Genomic DNA, 25,107 nt, shown 5'->3' with positions numbered 1-25,107 from the left:
AGCATGTTCAGCAAATTGTCCTAATACTATATAGCAGTACATAATTCCTGACTATAAAATATATAGTATGACTGATATATTCTCTGATCAAAAATCCAATTTCATGTCCGCAATGACATTGTCTGTAATCACCATTTGCAATTCTGCATAAACCCTTGAACAGTGGTGTTGGATGGAGCCTTGAATGCAGGAAAAACAAATCAATACCAAGACTATGTATCTGTTATGAAAATAAACTACTTGCCAAGATAGGAGGAGCCTAGTGTCATCTACTAACAACCAAGTGGTAAGTTGTATTTCTTAAGGGAAAAGAATATATTAAGTCTAGTGACTGGTTGGACTATCATTGGCTCTAGTAACAAGAGTAATCTTGGTCAAATGAAGTCCAGATTTGTAACTAAAAGTGGTGTAGTTTCTTCTGTAATTGTGGCTTTATTTTTCATGTAGCTAGTTTTCAGCATTGTGTCATTGATAACAGGGACTTATTATCTAACCTAAAATGGCCAAGTAAGTCACTGATTATTTTATGCTTAGTTTCATGTATATGGAGGATGAAAACTGTTATTTGTTAATACATCATTCAACAATTCACACTTGGCACACTTCATGATACCATTTTTATGCCATTTGGATATCTATATGTGACAGTTCATTTTTTCTTGGCTCCTTTATCTTTCTCCCTGCAGGCAACTGACCACTCACTAGACTATAACTCTATATAACATTTTTCTCAGTATACTGCATAGTTTCACCCATAAATACAAGATTCTCAAAGGACCATGTCAATAGGCAAAACAGAAAACAAGTGATTGGGATTTTTTTTTAACCAATCCTACATCTGATATATGGCTAATATCAAATATATATATATATCAAGATGTTAGATTCCAGAGAAACAAATAGCCCTATTAAAAACAGGGTACAGAGGTGCTGGAGAGATGGCTCAGTGGTTAAGGGCACTGACTGCTCTTCAAGAGGTCCTGAGTTCAATTTCCAGCAACCACATGGTAGCTCACAACCATCTATAATAAGATCTGATGCCCTCTTTGGGTGTGTCTGAAGAAAGCTACAATGTACTTATATACAATAAATAAATAAAACTTTTAAATAAATGGGGTACAGAGCTGAACAAAGAGTTCTCAACTGAGGAATCTCAAATGTCCAAGAAGCACCTAAAGAAATGTTCAACAACCTTAGTCATCAGGGAAATGCAAATCAAAAGCACCCTGACAATCCCCCTAACACCAGTCAAGTGGCTACGATCAAAAACTCAAGTGACATCAGATACTGGTAAAGGAGAAAGATGAACATTCCTTCATTGTTGGTGGGATTGCAAACTGTTACAACCACTCTAGAAATCAGTCTAGAGGTTCCTCAGAAAATTGGACATAGGACTGAGGACTCAGCTATACCTCTCTTGGGCATATACCCAAAAGATGCCCCAACATATAACAAAGACACATGCTCCACTATGTTCATAGCAGACTTAATTATAATAGCCAGAAGCTGGAAAGAGCCCAGATGCCCTTCAACAGAGGAATGGATACAGAAAATGTGGTACATCTACACAATGGAGTACTACTCAGCTATTAAAAACAATGAATTCATGAAATTTATAGGCAGATGGATCGAACTAGAAAATATCGTCCTGCGAGAGGTAACCCAGTCAAAAAGGTAAGCCAGAACACATATGGTATATACTCATTGATAAGTGGATAATAGACAAAAATCATGTAATATGCATGATACAGTTCACAGAACATATGAAGCTCAAGAAGAACAAAGGCCAAGGAGTGGATACCTCAGTACTACTTAGAAGGGGGAACAAAATGATCACAGGAGGTAGAGAGTAGGAGGGACTTGGGAGGAAGAAGGGAGGGAGAGGGAAAAGGGGGAGATAGGACCAAGTATGGGAGGAAATCGGGAAGCTATACACAATATTGAACAGAAGTGTATAGCAATGGGGAATAGGGAACTGGGGGTAGCCACCAGAAAGTTCCATATGGCCGGAAAGCAAGTGACTCTCAAGACTCAACAGGGATGAGATTAGCTGAAATACCAAACAAAGGGGAGAGAGAACATGTAAAGACTATATCCAGAGGTTAGGCGTAGCTCTTGGCCACCCACCCATCTCAAAAATATTAACCCAGAATTACCACAGTCTGAAGGAAATAGAGGGACAGAAAGTAGAGCAGAGACTGAAAGAAAGGTCATCCAGAGACTGTGCTACATATGGATCCATTCCATATTCAGCCACCAAACAAAGAAACTATTGTTAATTCCAAGAAACACTTGCTGACAGGAGCCTGCTATAGTTGTCCCCTGAGAGGCTCTGCCAGAGCATGACCAACACAGGTGTGGATGCTCGCAGGCAACCATGATACTCAGCACAGTGACCCCAATGGAGGAGTTAGGGGAACTACTGAAGGAGCTGAAGGGGTTTGCAACCCCATAGAAAGACCAACAATATCAACCAAACAGACCCCCACACCTGAGCTCCCAGGGACTAAACCACCAATCAAAGGGTACACATAGAGGGACCCATGGCTCCAGTCACATATGTAGCAGAGGATGGCCTTATCTAACATCAATGGGAGGGGAGACCCTTGGTCCTGTGAAGACTTGATGCTCCAGTGTAGGGGAATGCTCAGGTGGTGAAGCTAGAGTGTGTGGGTTGGTTGGGGAGCACCCTCATAGAAGCCCAGTGAGTGGGATGAGATAGGGGATTTGTGGAGGGAAAAACCAGGAAAGCTGATAACATTTGAAATGTGAATAAATGAAATATCCAATAAATAATTTTAAAAAGAAATATAAACTAGAGTGTTGCACAAGAAAATATCACTTTATAGAAGAAATAAACTCTGATCTAGTAAGAAGATTGCCACTCTCTATTACCTATCATTTACACACTAGATGCTTTTTGTTTCCTATGTAAGAATTACACGTGAACTTTCTTAAGCCCTACACATATAGGAGTAATCTCCTTAAAATTATCTGTCAAAATTTATAGGATTATCTTTCATCTATCATCCCCTTGTACTTGTATTCACATACTTAAGAAATGAATCTTGGTTCACGTTCTCTTTCTTAAAGAATTCTACCATATATCCACAAGAGTGAGACTAGGGAATGAAATCTGTAGAACAGTGATAGTTTGCACAGTCTGAACAATCTACCAAGCATCCTGTTTGTATGCTTTACTTCCCAAGCTCAACGTAACATGCAAACACACAGCCAACAAGTTGAGTAGGATAGCCTCTTTAGTTTAACTCATTAAGAGAACAAAGTAATCATTTGTACTATTCCTTGGGTTTCTGCTGAAATTTTCTTTTACAAAATAAGCTAAATACATTGATTTAATCTTAATTTACATAGTTCTTAATGTCACTAACCACAATAATATATTTGTATGTAGTGGTAATCATTTGCTAAGAAGAGCCAGCAGATGGAAAACAACCTTATGTAATAGCCACCAAAGTGTTGCAAATATTTGATATAGCTTGATCACAACTATTTGCAGTGATGTTTCCTATTTATAAAGACCAGTAAAGTAATTTCTTCCCTTGTGAAATTATATTTCTATAAAGAAACCTTCATTCCTTTCCCTGACTAATTTCATGTCTACATGACACAAGTTAGAGTCATTTGAGAAGAGGGGGACTTAAACTGAGAAAATGTTTCCAAATGGTCAGACTGTAGGGCATTTTTTCTTTCTTTTTTGCTTCTAAAATATTTATATCCATTTAATTTTATGAAACAGATTGTAAAAAACATGCTATTTCAAGAAATCTATAAAATAAAATAATAAGATGTAGTTTTTTTTATTTTGAGGGGATATTTTATGTACTTACATTTCAAACATTATCCCTTTTCCAGGTTCTCCTCGGCCATGCTTCTGTAAGGATGATTTCCTTCCCATCCACCCATTTGCACATCATAATTTGAGCATTCCCCTACACTGGAAAAATGAGCCTTCACAGGAACAAGGACTCTCCTCCTTTTGATGCCTGACAATGCTTTCCTCTGCTATATATGCTACTGGAGCCATAGGTCCCTCCATGTGTACCCTTTGGTTGGTGGTATAGTCCCTGAGAGCTCTGGACGGGGAGTTGGCTTGTTGATATTGTTGTTCTTCCTGTGAGATTGCAAACCCCTTCAGCTCCTTCAGTAGTTCCCCTAACTCCTCCATTGGGGTCACTGTGCTCAGTATCATGGTTGGCTGCGAGCATCCACATCTGTGTTGGTCATGCTCTGGCAGCGCCTCTCAGGTTACAACTACACCAGGCTCTTGTCAGCAAGTGCTTCTTGGAATCAGCAATAGTTTCTGGGTTTTGTGGCTTAATATGGATCCATATGTGGGGCAATCTCTGGATGGCCTTACCTTAAGTCTCTGCTCCACTCTTTGTCACTGTATTTCCTCCTGTGAGTGAACAAAATACTCATGGGTATTTTCTTAATTAGTAGTGCATGCGGACGGGCCGTCCCTGGGCTCATGGTTCTACGTACTGTAAGAAAGCAGGTTCTATGTACTGTAAGAAAGCAGACTGACTGATCTTGAGAAGCATTTAAGCAGCACTCCCCCATGACCTCTGCATCAGTTCTTTTCTCCTGTCTTAAGCTCCTGACCTGATTTCAATGAATGGTAGACAGTTGGGAAGCATAAGATAAAATAAAACCTTTCTTTTTCAAGTTGTTATTAGTCATGGTGCTTTATCCCAGCCAGAGAAACCCTAAGACACACTATTTTTTCTGTGCTGTTCAGTATACATAGAAGAAAGTCCTTTGTCATTAAAGGCAGACACAAACACACAGATATGTGCGAGGGAGGAGAGAGAGAGAGAGAGAGAGAGAGAGAGAGAGAGAGAGAGAGAGAGAGAGAGAGAGAGAGAGAGAGAGAGAGACATGAGTCACAGCAGCAGATATATTATAGACAGATTATTAACCACAAACTATAAGCAGAAGGCAGACACCAGCAAAGAAGTGGAGAATTCAGACTTGGACTTGATTTTGGTTGAACTAACCTAAGAGGAAGTTCCTTTATTTTATTCCTTAATGCAATAGCCGTGTGAATATGTGCTCTCTGAGGTTATCTTTAATCCATTAACTGATGCATAGTAGCACCATGGTAGAAATGTAAGGAGTTGTTTTCTCCCATGAATATACCACTTTGCAGCTTTCTTAACAGAGTAGGATAATTACAGCATTCGCTACTGTCTCTCTTTTTATTATACCTGTGCTAGGGGCTTAAAAAGGGCATTTTCTTGTCATTTATATTTGCGTTACTTGATGATTTAAGATGTTATACTTTCTTGCAACTAAGTATCCTTTCATCTGATATTTTCTTGGTGAGTATTACAAATCCAGTCAGTGTATATGGTAAGATATTCTTCTAGTACAAGGTATTAATCACTATTAGTGGAATTTTAAACAATGTAGCAGTCACCTTGTCCCCAACTCCTCTTTCATACATGACTGCTGTAAAGCAAATTGCTTGCTTTCTTAGATCACTCCAGGTACTAAATGTTCCTGGTCAACATTTTCAGACATAGGTTTGAGACATATTTTGTTTTTAAGAAATTTATGAGTATTAGCATATTTTAACAGAAACAAAAGGAGACATCAGACTGAAAAGCAGACCCGAAAATCTTGTCTAAATCCATGCGGTAATTCTAGAGGAACTGCTCATCATTGTGTCTGGATTTAGGTTAAAACTGTCAGGTACCTATGCCTTTCCAGAGAGCAGACATGAGAGTTGTGTGGGTCTAAGAAAGTGAGTGATGTTAATTTAAAGCTACACTGTTCAGTTGAGATAAAACTAGAGACAGCTAAACAGGTATATTCTATGTACTTAACATCCCAAAGTAAGACACTGAACTTTACTTATAGGCAAGTAGAGTGCTACACCACTCTATTTTAAACATATGCTATATACTTCAGTAAAATGTAGAGGTCTTTCCAATAGTTCAAATTTATTACATAGTTTATGATCCTTTTAAGTAACCTCAAAATATTCATCAATTAAAAACAATAAATTAACAATATTTATAAAGTGTTGACAGATAACATATGTAGTTATTTTCTCTTCAACTATTTTCTTTTATCTACATAATTATATTTTTCTGTCTATTTACCATTTTGTAGAAATAGCAACACAACATATTTTCTCATAAGAAACGTATCAACTCAGAACGTGAGAGGTTGACCTAGCCTTGAATTTAAAAAAGGGAAAAAAAAGTCTATATATCTATTTGGCCTGTTGGTTTGTATTCTTAACCTTGGTAAAACTAGATATTGCTTAAAATGATCTTCTTTCATTTCAAAACACTTGTCCCTGGCATTCATTTAATTTTATATAAAACAAATTTTCCTAGAGTTAACTGGCTTTGAAGGGAAAGAATACACATACTTCTCACATTTTTGTAGGAATTTCTGAAATTTAACCTTTATATTTTCGTCTGTGATCTTCTGAATAATCTATTCTTATGTTGCAAATGTATTGGCCTTTCTAGTCTTGAATATTTTCTCTTTGATATAGAATTACCTGAAATAAGATGTAATACAATATATACTTTGGAGAATCAAAATCAATTTAGACAATTTTGCTACAGAGAAAGAAATTTACTATAAAAGGGGAATCATGCTGGAATTCATATATGAAGCAGAATACACACTACCCATTTTCTATTAAATATAAAGTAGTTTTCAAATACATTTATATGGAGGTGAATATCAAGAATCACTTATCACATTAATATATTGTTTACTATGCAATGACTCTCTCATACAATATGTATTTGATTTTCTTTACAAGAAGGAGATATTTCTTTTCATTCACTTTAGTGATGTCAGTATTTAATAGCTTATGTATGTATTTTTCTGAAGAGGGTCCAATGACTGTTCCTTATACCAAGTAATTTATACTGTCTTGTGTTTTTACTATCGATGTTAATGATTATCTGTATTGTCTGAAGAAATGAAGCAGAATGAATTGAAGTAAATGGGTAAATAAATTAATTTTAGCAACAAAACAAGAGAGAGAGAGAGAATATATATATATATATATATATATATATATATATATATATATATATATATATATATAACATCAGGAAACCTGGGTGTCTTCTTGAAGTTTTTACAGAGTGCATAGCATTTATCAGAGTGAAAGTGAGAGAGTAATGGGGCACAAGTATTTCTTTAAAATAATAGTGTTATTATCATGAAAGCAATATCTATAACTGAACTTGCTGTTTCAAAACAGTGTCTCTGTGTTTAGTTATTTAAGAAACCTACATACTGTTCTTTTGCAGTGTCAGCTCATTCCTTTGCTGTACTCAAGCTTTTTAGTTTGGTAGTATCTCACTTGGCAGTTTTGCTTTTGTTAATTGTTTTAGGGACCATATCCTCATTCTATTTTGCATTGTATTTTGTGCAGATGGTAACAGATGGATCTGATTTTATGATGGATATGTTTGTATGACTGTGAGTTCCAGCATCATGTGTTGCAGATGCTATCCTTTTCCCCTTGTTCATACTTGAAATTCTTATGGATATCAGTTGATCATAGAGTAGTGCATTTATTTTCAGATTCTTTATTCTTCTCAACTTGTTCACCTGCGTTACTTTTAAGCTTCTGTGATAGTATCTCCTTTGGACCAGGTTCTCAGTTTGTATCATCCTCTGTTTTAGAACTCAGTGTACAACCAAGCCTTGCCTTGAGCAGTCCTGCATCAGCCTCTAGATTGCTGAGATTAAAGGTGTGAGTCACCACACCCATTTTTATACTAATCCAGTACTAATTTGATTACTTACTTGTAGCTTTATATTATATTTTGAAGTCAAGAAGTTTGATGCTACAAATTTGACTCTCCTTGTTCATAATTGCTTTGACTAGTTTTGTGTTTTCATATGCATCATGACTTTTTGTAAACTATAATTGATTCTTTTCTCATTCATCACATTAAATCTAAAAATCACTTGGATAGTCGGATTTTTTTTAATCCTTTCAACCTATCTTTCTATTATTGTCTAATAATTAATACTTTCTAATTTAAGATATTAAAGATTTCCACTCATTTTCAAATTTGACTCGTGTATTATTTTTGTTCCGATTTGCAATTGTTTCTTTTTTCTTTTTTCCCCTTTTGGATATCCTCCAACTTGTTTATAGGTAGATACTTGGATGTTGTAAGAATTGAAATACATCAGTCCATGTTCTCCTGGACCTTAGAGTTTCAGCTGAGACAGATGTTGTTTTTCTAATGGGTTGACTTTTGTAACAAAGTTGAACCTTTCTTATACAAGAAAACAAATATTAACAAATGCTAGCAAGAATGCCAGGAAAAGGTATCTTTTTCACTGCTAACTAGGAATGTAATTTATATCAACCAATATTCAAATGAGTATGAAAATTCATCAAAAAATAAAAAATACAATGTAGGACTTGTAGTGTTTTTTCAGCAGTTAAGAACACTTGATGCTCTTACTGAGGACCAGGATTTTGTTCCCATCACCCACGTGGTGGCTCATTATGATCAGTAACTCTAATTCTAATGAATCTGATATCATTTTCTGGCCTCTGCCTGCACTGTATGCACATATGATGTACATACATGCTCGTATAATTAAAATATTAATAATGAAATATTAAAAATAAACTTTAGGACAATTTTTTCTCTTTCTGTGAAGGATTAGATGGGGACTTTGATTGGGTTTGCACTGAGTTTGCAAATTACTCTTGAAAAAAGTTTCATTTTTACAAGAAATTATTCAGTACTAAATGGTCAGCCATGAAAATATGAAATATGTATACAATAACATTATACACATTGAGCAGCTTGCACACATGTATTCAGGTGAATATGTGTGTGTGTTTGTGTGTGTGTGTGTGTGTGTGTGTGTGTGTGTGTAAGCATCTACCATCATTTACTGAAAATATGTGGGTTTGAATTTGAAAGAGAGCAAAAAGATTTAAACTGGAGAGTTTAAAGAGAGAAAAGAAAGGTGAAAGTTAGGTAATGATATTATAATCTCAAAAACAAAACACATTAATAAAATATAAAATAAACTTTAAAAAGAGCCACTTAAAAGGAACCAGAATCTTATCCAGGTATACCATTCTTAGGTATCTATGGCCACAACAGAGTAGAAGTTAGCATATCACATAGAATAAGGCATATCCATGTTTACTGCAACCATCTTCTTTGTACCAAAGTTACGGTATCAACTGAGATGTTCACCAATACATGAACAGATGAATAATGTATGGCATGAATGAAAACACAATCGAGTTACAAGGCTATAGAGAACAGGAAATTACATTATTTTCAGAGAAGTAGATAAAACTGAAGTTCAGTCCATCATGGGAAAATAAGATAGTCTAAGAAAAACAAGTGTCACAACCTTTCTATCATATGGGACATCCATATTTTTTTAAAAGATATAGATGAGGATAAATCAGAGGAGCATGAGGTAAAATAAAGAGCAATAGGGGAAATGTGTTTGATCAAAATACACTGTATATGTATAAAAGGGTAAAGTAAAACATTATTTTTGTTATTGTGTTCTAATTGTAGAAAATAACATTAATTTTTATTTGTTTATTATATGTCCTAAAACATTTTGAATTAATATACTATTGATTTTAATGTCTAAATGAAAGAGATGTTTTTCCACTATAGTGATATTTGGTAATAAGTATAATTTCACAGTTTTTTTCTGATTTAAATTGTTCTGTTTTAATCAATTATTTGCTCTGATTATGACTTCAAATACTAAATTGAAAAGAGATAGAAAAAGCAGGTATTGTGTTGCCTTACCCAAGTCATAGAAGAAATTTTTACTTAATTTCCTCTTTTAATATTTTATAAATGGGTCTTCATATGTGACTTTTATTATAGGAACATAACTTCCCTGTGTGTTTTGATGGAAATTTGCCTTTGTTTGTTTGTTCTTGTTATTTTTTTTTTTTTGGAGCTGGGGACCGAACCCAGGGCCTTGCGCTTCCTAGGTAAGCGCTCTACCACTGAGCTAAATCCCCAGCCCTGTTCTTGTTATTTATAAAAATATATATTGTGTGATATTTTATAAATTCTAAGTAACATGTATAATGCACCTGAAAATGTAATATTCAAAATAACTTTAAGGTAATTTAGCAACTAAGATAATGCTTTTTTCAAGGAATTCTTTCCTGTCCCTTCATCATATTCCTCCAATGTAAGTATAATATTGGCTGGAATTTTTTTGAGAATTTCATAGATAAGTACCGTATTCACATTTTTACATTCAATTTATCTTATTTACCCCCACGTCCCCTTAAGTTAATAGTGTTTTATTCTTTAATTTTTATTATGCCATATATATTCAGATAAACATAAATACAACTTATTGAAATCACATATTTCATTGGTAATGTGCGTGTGTGTGTGTGTGTGCGTTTAAGAACAATTCCATGAAATTGGACAGACAATTAAATATCAAATTTCTAGTCAGGGGCAGGACACTTTTGGCTTCTGCCTGTGCACAGAGCTGGCCTGGTCCCACAATTCTCTGTACCCAAATCCTATTCGGGAGAGAGAGCTGGAATCTCAGGAGCTCAGGGGAGACCACCAATTCTGCTAACATTCCTGCCCCAAGAGGAACCTGCCTAGAGACCTCTGGACACAGGAAGAGTAAGGGAAAGGACGCTTCAAATGTCTGCCTGCAACTGGAGCTGAAAGGTAGTCACCAGGAGCACTAACACACCTGAGAGCAGGGGTAAGAGCACCAATTCTGCTCTGAGAGACCTGCCAGGACACACAGTAATCCAAGAGTAGTGTGGGAGAGGACACTCCTGGTTTCTGCCTGAGCTCAGAGCTGAACAGGTTTCACAACTCTAAATAACCAGATACTTCTGGGAGAAACCCTGTCTCCAGGAGTGCTGACAAACAGTCATAGAGGATGGTCAAACCACGGTCAGAGACAATAAGACCAGCTAACACAGGAGAATACCATATGGCAAGAGGCAAGTACAGGAATCTAAGCAACAGGAACCAAGACTAATTGGCATCATCAGAGCTCACTTCTCTCACCAAAGCAAATTTTGGATATAGCAAGACCCTGGAAAAGCAAGTTTTGAATTTAAAATCACATCTCATGATGATGATAGAGGAATTTAAGAAGGACATAAATAATTCCCTTAAAGAAATATGGGACAGCACAGGTAAGCAAGTAGAGCTTCCAGGGATTAAGCCACTACCTAAAGACTATACATGGACTGACCCTGGACTCTGACCTCATAGGTAGCAATGAATATCCTAGTAAGAGCACCAGTGGAAGGGGAAGCCCTGGGTCCTGCTAAGACTGAACCCCCAGTGAACTAGACTGGTGGGGGGAGGGCGGCAATGGGGGGAGGGTTGGGAGGGGAACACCCATAAGGAAGGGGGAGAGGGGGATGACACCCTTCACAATAGTCACAGATAACATCCAATACCTCAGTGTGACTCAACCAAGCAAGTCAAAGATCAGTTTGACAAGCACTTCAAGTTTCTGAAGAAAAAAATTGATGAAGACACCAGAAGATGGAAAAATCTCGCATGTTCATGGTTTGGCAGGATTAATATAGTAAAAATGGTTATTTTGCCAAAAGGAATCTACATATTCAATGAAATCTCCATCAAAATTCCAAATTAATTCTTCATAAAGGAAGAAAGAGCAATTTGCAAATTCATTTGGAATAACAAATGTCCCAGGATAGTGAAAAATATCCTCAACAATAAAAGAACTTCTGGAGGAATCACCATCACTGACCTCTAGCTGTATTACAGAGCATTTGTCATAAAATAAATATGAATAGTATTGATACAGAGATAGGCAGTTAAATCAATGAAATAGAGTTGACGACCCAGAAATGAACCCACATACCTATGTCACTTGATCTCTGACAAAGCAGCTAAAATCATCCAGTAAAAAAAAAAAAAAGATAGCATTTTCAACATCTGGTGCTGGTTCACCTGAAGGTCAGCACGGAGAAGAATGCAAATCCATCCATTCTTATTGCGTGTCAAAAGTTCAAGTCCAAGTGGATCAAGGACCTCCACATAAAACCAGATACACTCAAACAAATAGAAGTAAAAGTGGGGAAGTACCTTGAACACATGTGCACTGGTGAAAATTTCCTGAAGTGAACACCAATGGCTTATGCTCTACAGTCAAGAATCGACAAATAGGACCTCATGAAATTGCAACTCTTCTCTAAGGCTAAGGTCACTGTCATTAGGAAAAAAACAGCAGTCAACAGATTGAGAAAAGATCTTTACCAATCTTAGATCCAATAGAGGGCTAATAACTAATATATACAAAGAACTTGAGAAGTTAGAGTCCAGAGCATCAAATAACCCTATTAAAAATGGTGTCCAAAGCTAAACAAAGAATTCTCAGCTTAGGAATAGTGAATGGCTGAGAAATACCTAAAGAAATGTTTTTTTTTTTTCAGGTTTTTTTTTTTTTTATTAACTTGAGCATTTCTTATATACATTTCGAGTGTTACTCCCTTTCCCGGTTTCCGGGCAAACATCCCCCCCCTTCCCTCCTTATGGGTGTTCCCCTCCCCATCCTCCCCCCTTGTCGCCCTCCCCCCAACAATCTAGTTCACTGGGGGTTCAGTCTTAGCAGAACACAGGGCTTCCCCTTCCACTGGTGATCTTACTAGGATATTCATTGCTACCTATGAGGTCAGAGTCCAGGGTCAGTCCATGTATAGTCTTTGGGTAGTGGCTTAGTCCCTGGAAGCTCTGATTGCTTGGCATTGTTGTAAATATGGGGTCTCGAGCCCCTTCAAGCTCTTCCAGTTCTTTCTCTGATTCCTTCAACGGGGGTCCTGTTCTCAATTCAGTGGTTTGCTGCTGGCATACGCCTCTGTGTTTGCTGTATTCTGGCTGTGTCTCTCGGGAGAGATCTACATCCGTCTCCTGTCGGCCTGCACTTCTTTGCTTCATCCATCTTGTCTAATTGGATGGCTGTATATGCATGGGCCACATGTGGGGGAGGCTCTGAATGGGTGTTCCTTCTGTGTCTGTTTTAATCTTTGCCTCTCTATTCCCTGCCAAGGGTATTCTTGTTCCCCTTTTAAAGAAGGAGTGAAGCATTCACATTTTGATCATCCATCTTGAGTTTCATTTGTTCTAGGCATTTGGGTAATTCAAGCATTTGGGCTAATAGCCACTTATCAATGAGTGCATACCATGTGTGTTTTTTTGTGATTGGGTTACCTCACTCAGGATGATATTTTCCAGTTCCGACCATTTGCCTACGAATTTCATAAAGTCATTGATTTTGATAGCTGAGTAATATTCCATTGTGTAGATTTACCACATTTTCTGTATCCATTCCTCTGTTGAAGGGCATCTGGGTTCTTTCCAGCTTCTGGCTATTATAAATAAGGCTGCGATGAACATAGTGGAGCACATGTCTTTTTTATATGTTGGGGCATCTTTTGGGTATATGCCCAAGAGAGGTATAGCTGGATCCTCAGGCAGTTCAATGTCCAATTTTCTGAGGAACCTCCCCACTGATTTCCAGAATGGTTGTACTGGTCTGCAATCCGACCAACAATGGAGGAGTGTTCCTCTTTCTCCACATCCTCGCCAGCATCTGCTGTCACCTGAGTTTTTGATCTTAGCCATTCTCACTGGTGTGAGGTCAAATCTCAGGGTTGTTTTGATTTGCATTTCCCTTATGACTAAAGATGTTGAACATTTCTTTAGGTGATTCTCGGCCATTCGGCATTCCTCAGCTGTGAATTCTTTGTTTAGCACTGAACCCCATTTTTAATAGGGTTATTTGTCTCCCTGCGGTCTAACTTCTTGAGTTCTTTGTATATTTTGGATATAAGGCCTCTATCTGTTGTAGGATTGGTAAAGATCTTTTCCCAATCTGTTGGTTGCCGTTTTGTCCTAACTACAGTGTCCTTTGCCTTACAGAAGCTTTGCAGTTTTATGAGATCCCATTTGTCGATTCTTGATCTTAGAGCATAAGCCATTGGTGTGTTGTTCAGGAAATTTTTTCCAGTTCCCATGTGTTCCAGATGCTTCCCTAGTTTTTCTTCTATTAGTTTGAGTGTGTCTGGTTTGATGTGGAGGTCCTTGATCCACTTGGACTTAAGCTTTGTACAGGGTGATAAGCATGGATCGATCTGTATCCTTCTACATGTTGACCTCCAGTTGAACCAGCACCATTTGCTGAAAATGCTATCTTTTTTCCATTGGATGGTTTTGGCTCCTTTGTCAAAAATCAAGTGCCCTTAGTTGTGTGGGTTCATTTCTGGGTCTTCAATTCTGTTCCATTGGTCTATCTGTCTGTCTCTGTACCAATACCATGCAGTTTTTATCACTATTGCTCTGTAATACTGCTTGAGTTCAGGGATAGTGATTCCCCCTGAAGTCCTTTTATTGTTGAGGATAGTTTTAGCTATCCTGGGTTTTTTGTTATTCCAGATGAATTTGGAAATTGTTCTGTCTAACTCTCTAAAGAATTGGATTGGTATTTTGATGGGGATTGCATTGAATCTGTAGATCGCTTTTGGTAAAATGGCCATTTTTACTATTTTAATCCTGCCAATCCATGTGCTTGAGAGATCTTTCCATCTTCTGAGGATTCCTTCAATTTCTTTCTTCAGAGGCTTGAAGTTCTTAACATACAGATCTTTTCCTTGCTTGGTTAAAGTCACACCGAGGTACTTTATATTATTTGGGTCTATCATGAAGGGTGTCTTTTCCCTACTTTCTTTCTCGGCTTGTTTCTCTTTTGTGTAGAGGAAGGCTACTGATTTATTTGAGTTAATTTTATTCCCAGCCACTTTGCTGAAGTTGTTTAGGGAAATGCAAATCAAAACAACTCTGAGATTCCACCTCACACCATTGAGAATGGCTAAGATCAAATACTGAGGTGACTACAAATGCTAGCAGGGATATGCAGAAAGAGGAATATTCATCAATTTCTTATGGAATTGCAAGCTGGTACAGCCTTTCTGGAAATCAGTCTGGGGTATCCTCAATAAATTAGACATAGTACAACCTGAGGACCCAGTTATATACCACTCCTGGACATATAGCCAAAAGATTCTCCAACATATAAGGAGGACACATTCTCTATGTTGATAGAAGCCTTATTTATAATAGTCAGAACATGGAAAGAATCCAGATGCCTGTCAACAGAGGAATGGATATAGGAAATGTGGTACATCTACACAATGGAGTACTACTCATCTATTTAAAACAGTGGCTTCACAAAATCATAAGCAAATGAATGGAACTAGAAAATATCATCCTGCATGAGGTAATCCAATCACAAGAAACACACATGGTATGTACATACTGCTAAGTGTATGTTAGCCCAAAACTTAAATTACCCAAGATACAATCCAAAGACCTCATGAAGCTCAAGAAGAAGGAAGATCAAAGTGTGGATACTTCAGTCCGTCTTAAAAGGGAGAAAAGAAATTCAGAGGAGGAGATATGGAGACAAAGGTTGGAGCAGAGACTGAAGGAATGGCCATTCATAGCTTGTCCCCCAAGAGTATACAGCCCATATGTATACATACAGCCATCAAAACTATGTAAGATTGATAAAGCCAAGAAGTGCTTGCAGACAGGAGCCTTATGTAGCTGTCTCCTTTGAGGATCTGCCAGATCATTAGAAATACAGAGGGCAATGCTATCAGCCAATCCTTGAACTGAGAATAGGGTCCCCATTGTAGGATTGAAGGAGCTGAAGGGTCATAGGAACAACATATTTAAATAATATGTTATTATATTATTGCTGTCAATCTCTGTCCTCAGATCTGCTCATTATTGGTTATATATTTAAGTTCTCTGATATGGAATATATATTTCTGATTGTTCTATCTTTTTCTTGAACTGAATCTTTTATTTTTATATCATAGCCTTTCTTGTCTCTATAATTTTTTTATTTCAAGTATATTTTGCATGATGTAAGAATGGCCACTCTTGCATATTATTTTACTTTATACCAGAAAACTTTCTTTGAAACTAAGATTTAGATCAAAAACAGGATCAGTAAACTCCAAGCAGTAATCTTCTTGATGTTTCTTAGAGATAAAGGGTTTTTCCTATAAAATTCTTTCCTTTAAGAAGTCAAGCTTCAATGTCTTTAAAAAGTATGATCCACCTCTTCCCTGACTCTTTTTACAGTTACTAATTCACAAACCATGAACTGAATGATAGTCTTGTCTTTAAATAGCTAATTTTTAAAAACCAAATAACCTAGATTAATAAGTTGTCAATTTTGGGTACTTACACTACATACCTAAGTTATTTTTCTTATAAGACTGTAGCTTACAGTTTTACTCAGGCTGGGAAAATGGTGCAATAGATGATCCAACTCCTTTAAGTTGAAATTTGACCTCCATACCTGTGCCATGTACATAACTGTTGTTATGTATACATAGACTCACAAAATTAAAAAAAAACTCATAAAAATTTTCAGAAATCTTAAGCTCAGTTATAACAGATAGAAACTAGGTTTCTTAGTGTAATATTTTCATGACATCATAGTTAAGAATTATTTAAAGCTTGTATTTGATTAAAGAATCTGTTTGCACCTAGTTCCTATTTTCTCTCTCTTTTCAATCACATGTCATTTAGCATTCGTAACATGAATAAATAGATGCTAAATTTTAATATCTCCTTTCAGAAATTTTCTTAATTAGACACCAACTTAATTTGTTATCTATGAATTAATTACCAATTATTAACTACTGTGTTAGGAACTCTATGATGGCTGTAGGTGTAGATCAGTTAGTACAATGCTTGCCAAACTTAGCTTTGAAACACCAGATATGATGTACATGGTCATACTAGCCTTTAATTGTGATAGCATTATAGTTGTTCAACTCTCATGAGTCTAAAAACAAGCTTAAAATACAAGTAATCCTTCTGAACCTACGTAAAAGAAACCTATTATGATATAAATATAAACAGATATTGACACATGTATAAAAGAAATACAAGATGAGTCTTTGAAAATGATAAAACTTTGCTAGTATACAAGTTTCCTTTATTATAACATAAATTATATTTGATACATATTTAGAGGCTCAAACCTCATCTTTATGAAGCATAAAAGAAATTTATCATACTCATGTCAGTCATTAGGATTAAAGTATAGTATATTTTAGATAAAATTATAGGACATTTTCCAAAAGTCAACCATTATATGCTATTGGAAATTTCCTTATGTTTTACCCTAAAATAGATATGGCAATTTGTAAGCAGAAACCATTAAATAACAGGGTTCGTGGCATTTCTTTTAGAAGTCTGTATTTTCAGAAACTCCCCTTTCTCCACACCTCCCACTAACAAAAAGAAGCTTCAAACTACAGTAAGATAAAAAACTTATATCAAATAAGTTGTGAAGTGGCCACTAATACAACAGCTTGGATGGAAAAACGTCATCTGGTTACTCCAGTTTTCCTCTTGCATATGACATCAATACTGAAAATACTTTGACCATACTTTAAATCTAGCATGCATATGTTTTGTATTTACTCTAAAACTGAAGTGAACCCTTTGAATCCACCAAAAGATCACAGAATGAATAATTACATACAAAAGATAAATATGTGCATGCAGTGGTCCATTTGTGGCAGTTCTCCCCAAGTTCCAGCTGCAGATATTTATATACACATACTCTTTCTCTGTGTATTACCTTTTAAAAGTTGTTTATTTCATATGTACTATAGTTCCAAATAGACTCTAAACAATTTAAGAAATAACATTCAGGAAAGCATAGTATTACTTCTCAACTTTTACTCTGCTATTTACTTTATTTTCCCCTTAACTTTACTGTTGAGGTGTCAAAATGTTAATATTACATAGCTAATAATCAGTGGAAAGTTATTTATAAAGTTTCCTGTTTCAACTTTTTATTCTCTAATAAACAGAAATACAAAATCTATATTTTGCCTGGTTTGGCTTAAGTCACTATTTTCCTTAGTGAGTTTTAAAGAGATCAACTCCCTAATTTCCTTCTAAAACTATCCTCTCATGTACTTGAAAATGTCTATTAAACTGGAATGGTTTCATTTTTTTATTGATTAATAGACTGGACTCTTTTACTTTTTTTTCAGAGTAAGTAATTTGCTACCCATCATTCTTTCCAATTGATCATCTCCAGATGCTTCCTAGTTTAGCCAGTACTTTTTTGTTAACAAATGAAAGGATTTAAACATTATCTCCTCAAAGGTTCTGAAAAAAATAGCAGAAAATCAACCATGCCTTCCATCAGAGGCCATCTTCCTACAGAATACCTGGAACAATGGCTTTTCTTTTAAGGTATAGAGGTTACCTACATGACCATGGTCACAGAGATTGTCGTGGTAAAACCAAGTGAGCCACAAAAGAAAACAAAGACATGAATAGGGAAAAAGACTTAAAGGTTAAAACGGAGTAGGGATGAACTATGTACATCTATGAATTGTCCAAGAACAAATTTTATATTTTTTAACTTAAAAATTAAACCAATTTACTTATTAGGAAAACATGTACAACGATCTTAAAGGGAAACAAAATGAATGACCCAGCGGAAACCATCCTTTGAGTAACTCTGGACAATGTACTAAACATCTCAGTACAGACACTTTGGATCTTAATATACTGACCCATCTAACAGATAAATACCACAGAGTGACCATGATAATGCCCTGTAGAGAACATTGATGTTTTGTACATATTGTGCACAGCTGGTAAAACCGTTGATTCCATTTCTCCCCTGGAAGCTTGCAAAACACATTTTTATACTCTGAAAAAATAACCAACAGATTGGAAGCTTTCACCTCATTTTCTTCTTGATTTCTCTATGTTCTACAACTACAGCATGAAGTATTATCAACAACAGAGACCCATTATGTAGTTTGGGTGGATAACCTGAACCACTGGCAACAGATGATATTGTTTGGAGTTGGGAACCTGAAGGACCTCTTTGAATAGCAGCTTTGTATTCATTTATTTTTTTTTATTGCTGTGCTAAAATACCATGACCAAGACAAATTATAAGCATTAAGGCTCCAGAAGAATAAGTATGCATCAGAGTGGGAGACATGGAAAGAAGCAACATATATGGTGACTAAAGAATGCACAGAATTCATATTTAATGTAAGCTCAAAGCTGAGAGAGAAAACTAGGAATGGTGGAAGTTTTAAACTCTCAAAGCTTTTCTCTAATGATATCCTTCCTCCACAAAGGCCACATTTCCTAACTCAAATGATACCAACAGGGAAAAGCACTTGCTCAAATATCTGAACCTATAGGGGACATTACCATTCAAAATACCAAACCTCCTAAGGAAATATCTCACCAGTAAGATTTTCATTTACCTATAAACTCGCTAATTTTTACCTAGCTTTGAAGCATAACTCTTCTTGAGTACTCTACTAATTGTGATTATGGCTGTAACAACTTGGGATTGCACAGCATTTAATTATTATATTGTCAAGGAATTATAAATATTTATGTATAGACATAGACTTCGAGAATTTGGTGATATCACAGAACATTTGGGTACACTAGGAAAGATCACAATAGTAAAAAATTAATTTCTCCTTTTATGGCACTTTATGCTATTATCTTCTGGAATGCTGAACTTCTATTTAAGAAATACAGCCACAACACACTATATAGTATATAATGATTTTAAAAAAGTTTTCTTGCCATAATATAAATAACTATTTCATCTTATTATTATTAACAACAACAACAACAACAAGCCAAGTAAGTTGTAAGTAACTTCTACTGCATCATTAAATAAACTAATTCCTTCTTTAAAGTTTTTCTTCATAAAAATATGGCTGTTGGGTTTGCAGAAATGATTCAGTAGTTAGAAGCATTTGCTGCTCTCATGGAGATGCCAAAATCAATACCCAGGATTTATCTTAGTAAGTTCATCTGCAGTGTATTCAAAGCCTCCTTCTGGACTCTACAAACCCCCGCACACAAGAAAATTTATTTACACAAATACATTAATAACTTTAAAATTATAATTAAAATTAAAGTTGTAGTCATATGATAGAATTCATTAAATGCATGTAAGTAAAGTGTCAATATATTATATTCTTTATATAACTGTATTAAAAATCACTATCCTTAGACCATCTACATGGGTCTTGAAACACATTTAATGCTTGCTTATTAAGAGTTCTTATTTTGACTGTATTTTATTAAAATATTTGAAACTCCTAAAACGTAATCTAAATGAGGGCTGGGCATAGTCATTGCAGTTATTTCTCTAATCAATGAATAGGAATTAATTCTTAAATGATATTCCACTAGGATTAATCCTCTTCATTTTTAGTCCACTAGAATTAGGGCTTATTTCCTGTGTTCTTTCTCTCTACAGTCAAAAAATATAAAGTTTAGTATCTATAGATTTAACTATTGGAAAAAAGCTCTAATTTATGTCATCATAACCACAAACACATATTCACCATAGATGATTCTAATACAAGATTATTTCACTTTCGTTGTAGAAACTGAGGGTGCTATCTGTATTCATTTCCTATTTTTAAAGATATTAAAATAAAATAATATTTTATAAGGATGTGCATACACACACACACACACACACACACACACAAACATATATGGGGGAGGGATAAGAACTGTTTGCTGTGAATTTCTCAGCATTTCAGTCCACTTTACAATTGTGGTATCTGTCTACTCAGGAATATTTTGAGGAGAATAGAGTGATCCAACTAACACATCTAAAGCCATACTTTCAAGAATCGGGGCCACCAGAGTAAGCCAACCTAGAGCATAAAGATGTGAATACAGACAAATTTTCAGTTTACTTATTTTTGGAGGGAAGCAGGTATCATTTATGTGTGGGGAAAGTGTGTACATGGCCCAAGGATTTGTTAGCCATTATTATTTCTATTAATCAAAGGCAGTTAAATTGAATCATTGATTCCAGGAGAGGGAACAAGGTTGAAAATGAGTCAATTTATGAACTTCATTGAATCAATTTATATTTTCAATAACTCTTGAACTTCAAAACCATATTGGAAAATAGGTTCATTGGCCTAAGAAAACACATTGGACCAGATGTAGTGTTTCAGAATTCTTTGCCAGTGAGGGTTCGTTGATGCTTGTGATACTTGCGATAATATGCTAAATCCTGTACTTCATTTTATATGTTTCTTTAAAGGCAAATATACTTGTGTAAAGAAAATGTAACTTACAGTAAAATATATGACAGCTGACAAATTTCATCAAATTAAATGTCAACAAGACAGAAACAGACATGGGCATGATCCTAAGGAAGACTGGCTTACCCTAAGGCCCTTTATTTGCTTTACTTATTTTTCATTCTATAAAACTGGTAACTTAAGGCTAACTTTTTAATTAGTTGCTATTTACCAAAATAATATGCATTTTTCCTTATTTTTCTTCTGTCAAATGCCAAGTGATATGGCAGAAATGCAGGTGATTTGGGTAATATGTGACATGGTTCACTGCATTATATTTATGTGGCTTTTATTCTTCTCCTTGGAAAGTCATTCCTAAACATCCTATTTAAGAATGGCTGCCATTTTGAAAAAAAGTGTAAGAAAGAAGTCTTCATGTTTGGTGGAGTTTAGCATTGAAGAACTATAAATAGATACAACGGAAAAAAAGTGAAATGACTGCGTCTAGATTTGTTTTGGGAAATTCCTCTATTGACTACCAAAGTTGAAATCCATTCTATTAAAAAATGATCTTATAAAGTACTATAAGCCATTTATTTACCATAAATTTTCATGTTTAGAAAAAGGTATAAGAAGTCTTTATCTAAAATCCTGTTCATGGATACAGGGGAAAAAACCTGTACCACTACAAGACTTATTAATTGTGAAAATTTGCATATATTATGCATCAACACATTGGATTGTGCCTTAATATATACCCTGTGCTGAAATAACAAATTACCATCATTTTAAAAAAACACATTCTAGAATAGCTAACTGAAAATGTATACTGAATTCTTGTTAGAGAACAAAACAATGTATTATCAATTGTCAATCATATGAGCTGGCATCTCAAAATCAGATGAGCACAAAGAAAGTGACAGTACTTGACTTTTTAAAACAATACATGAATTTTTGCCTACAAGAATAATTTGATTATAGATTAATTTAAAACAATGTAGAAATACTTTAAGAAGCATTGAAGTTGCTCATGTGTGGCTTGTTCTTTCACATCAATATATCATTTAACAAAGTTCATCTATATACATTGCAAAGTCCAGATGTTAAGCACTATGAAGTTTGGGAAACTTGGAGATGAAAGGTGGTAGAATGACCTCAATATAGGTCCTATTAGCTTCATGAACTCATGCAACTGACTATAGAACAATTAATTCTTTGCCTGTAGTGGGGAAACATTTTTCTATTGATCTATCTCTATTGAGAGTGTGGTTCAATGTTCATGACAAGTACCTGTGACTGTCAAGTTGATGAGTTAAAAAGGAAAATATTAATAATTGCTTATTCCATTTACTTCCTGAATTTTTTCAAAACTTTTACCTTTATTCATTTTTCCTATCAATATAAATTATCCCTGATTTTTTTTCTTATTATACAACAATTAAGAGACTGGAGAGATGGCTCAGTTGTTACAAGCACTTGTTGCTCTTGCCAGTACCTGGGATCAATTTCCAGCACTTACACAGTGCTAAAACTCTATCTGTAACTACAGTTAAAGGGGATCCAATAAATTTCTCTGAGTAACTTATGCACCAAGCAAGTACATTTTGAACATATATGCATGGTGACAAGGTACTCATACACCTAAAATAAAAAAAATTAATCTAAACAAATTAAAATTTACCTCAATCACTCAGTGCAAAATGTCAAAAGGAGTGAAATTACAACCTTTATAAATAATAAAATATTGATAATGACATTTTGTGAAATTCTTCCTAAGATTTTCCAAGAGCGAGTATCTTTGCCTTTTAAATATATTGAAGATAATATAAGCTGATTAAAAGTGATGTTATGTAAAGAAAATATATTTTATTATAAGAATGTAGTGATCATTTTATATAAGATTGAAGTCAAGTCATCTCTTATTTCTTCACTATGAATATTACACAGAAAGCTGCAAATATGATAAATGACACTATGATATATAGATATATTTATTACAGGAAGAAGTGTTCTGCAAAGGACTCACCAAGTGGAATTTCTTTAAGGTATTTATCATGATCCAAGTCTAGAAACTCAGTGTTTTCCCAGTGTTTATGCTATCAGATTTAGAGATGCTAGCCTATGCATTGAAATCTCCAGATTATTTCAGAGCAAACCTCAAGACTCACCTGTTAACTTGCTACAAGGAAACAACTGTCAACTTGACTAGAGGGTCAGTTCACCAGGACCAGTACATTCTTTTCCTGTGGAAAATATCAAAATGAAGTCAACTATAATTAGAAAACCCTAGTGAGCAAGTGAGTTGAATGATTCAAATACAATAGTCCCAAGCATCTATGACTCTTGCTGTGGCAGTTACTATCAGGAACTTCCCATAAATCATTGTTAAATCAAATAAAAACCCTCTAAGAGTTGTAACTGACAGGAAGACTAGATGTTAAGCCATTGTTGGCTTTTGGACTCTAAGGTAGAAAATGTGGAGACAGAATTCTGACTTACAAATGTCAGTATCACTGCATAATGAAAAAGTAGGTAAAGATTAAAAGGAAGACTCATATATCAGTACTTACCATAAATCTTGGGTTTTGAAGTAGTTTACTTAGTATTTTTATGAATAAGAGATTCATGATTTCATTAAAATAGTTAAAAGGAAAGAATTTACTCAGATTACATATAAATCCAATTCTAGTGTGTAAAGGAACTTAGATAAAGAAGACATGGCAATCTTACTTTTATAAAGTCCATCAATAAACAAAATGCTCCTATACTTGAATTACTCACGTTTACAATGATTTTGAGGTGTGTTTTTATCATAGGAAACCAAATGAAGCGATATTTCCATTTATTTAACATGCATCATCTAGGGACAGAAAATTATTTGGTGAAACCAACAAAGATAGTAAATCAAATTTATATATAAATCCCACATTGTTGTATGACTGTGATGGTTAATTTTAGATATCCATTTAACTGATACAATAAATTTTCTGAATGTTCCTATAAAAGTGGTTCTACAGAAGACTAGCATTTGAATTGGTTGAATGAGTTAAAAAAATTGCTTCAGTGTGAACAACCTCCATTGTTTCAAGAGGCCAGATATAACAAAAATAGAAAAAACTCTCTCCCATGGCCCCCAACACCAGGCACAGAGGAATAACCTTCTCTTCCTCTGGAATCTCAGATCCTAGGTTCTTCAGTCTTTGTTCTCCAGTACCTCCCCACCAAGTTTTCAGAATTATATCTTGGGACTGAGTGTTATATGATTAACATTACTGGTTCTAACTTCCCAGATTTTAAGACTCATGCTACCAGAATTAAAACATTTCCAGCTTTCATACAGCTAGTTATAGAATTTATTCAACTCTGTAATTATTGGACCGATTCTTCTGAGATCTATCTATCTATCTATCTATCTATCTATCTATCTATCTATCTATCTATCTATCTATCTATCTATATATCTGTCATCTATCAACTATGTAGATTTTGTTATGAAGGAAGCAATATTCTTACAAGAAAGTTTATTTCACTTACAGGTCTGGGTCTTCAAGTACACAGTAGTAATGTATACTCACTTCTGGTGAGGACCCTCAAGGCATTGTCACATCATTCTCTGTTGCCATGGTGACGTCTGTTTGGAAGCAAAGGAGTGCTTCTCAAATAAGTTGGACAGTAAGAGAAAGAAAGCAAGAGGACATTGGAGAGAGAAAAAAGCAATAACTGACTAGAGTCAGATTCATGCTTTCCTAGCAGCTTTCTTCTTGAGAACTTGTATCAGAAAACTAGTATACTCGTCTTAGAATAGTACCCATAATGCTCTGAGAACACTCCATTAAATCAATTTCTTTTCTTAGGATTTAAATTTAATTTTAATTATTTGTTCATCTCTATGTGGGGATATACACATGTAATTGCAATGCCCACAGATTCCA

At 35.1% G+C, this 25,107-nt stretch overlaps 1 protein-coding gene across 2 annotated transcripts in view; it reads right to left on the bottom strand.

Annotated features, from left to right (window-relative positions):
* The window catches only part of Ppp4r3cl2 (protein phosphatase 4 regulatory subunit 3C like 2), a 107,730-nt gene extending 82,952 nt beyond the window's left edge, over positions 1–24,778 (bottom strand). The window contains 3 exon segments of one of the 2 annotated variants that reach the window (NM_001446985.1): positions 23,344–23,418; positions 23,957–24,035; positions 24,710–24,778. The gene's annotated coding sequence lies outside the window, so the exon portion shown is untranslated. 2 annotated transcript variants of the gene reach the window in all.
* Positions 24,779–25,107: the final 329 nt, after the last annotated feature.

The sequence above is a fragment of the Rattus norvegicus genome, chromosome X (assembly GCF_021556685.1).
Source record: "Rattus norvegicus strain SHRSP/BbbUtx chromosome X, alternate assembly SHRSP_T2T, whole genome shotgun sequence".
In the NCBI taxonomy this organism is placed as follows: domain Eukaryota; kingdom Metazoa; phylum Chordata; class Mammalia; order Rodentia; family Muridae; genus Rattus; species Rattus norvegicus.
Note: the sequence above shows the minus strand (reverse complement) of the source record. Positions and strands in the feature narration are given on the sequence as shown.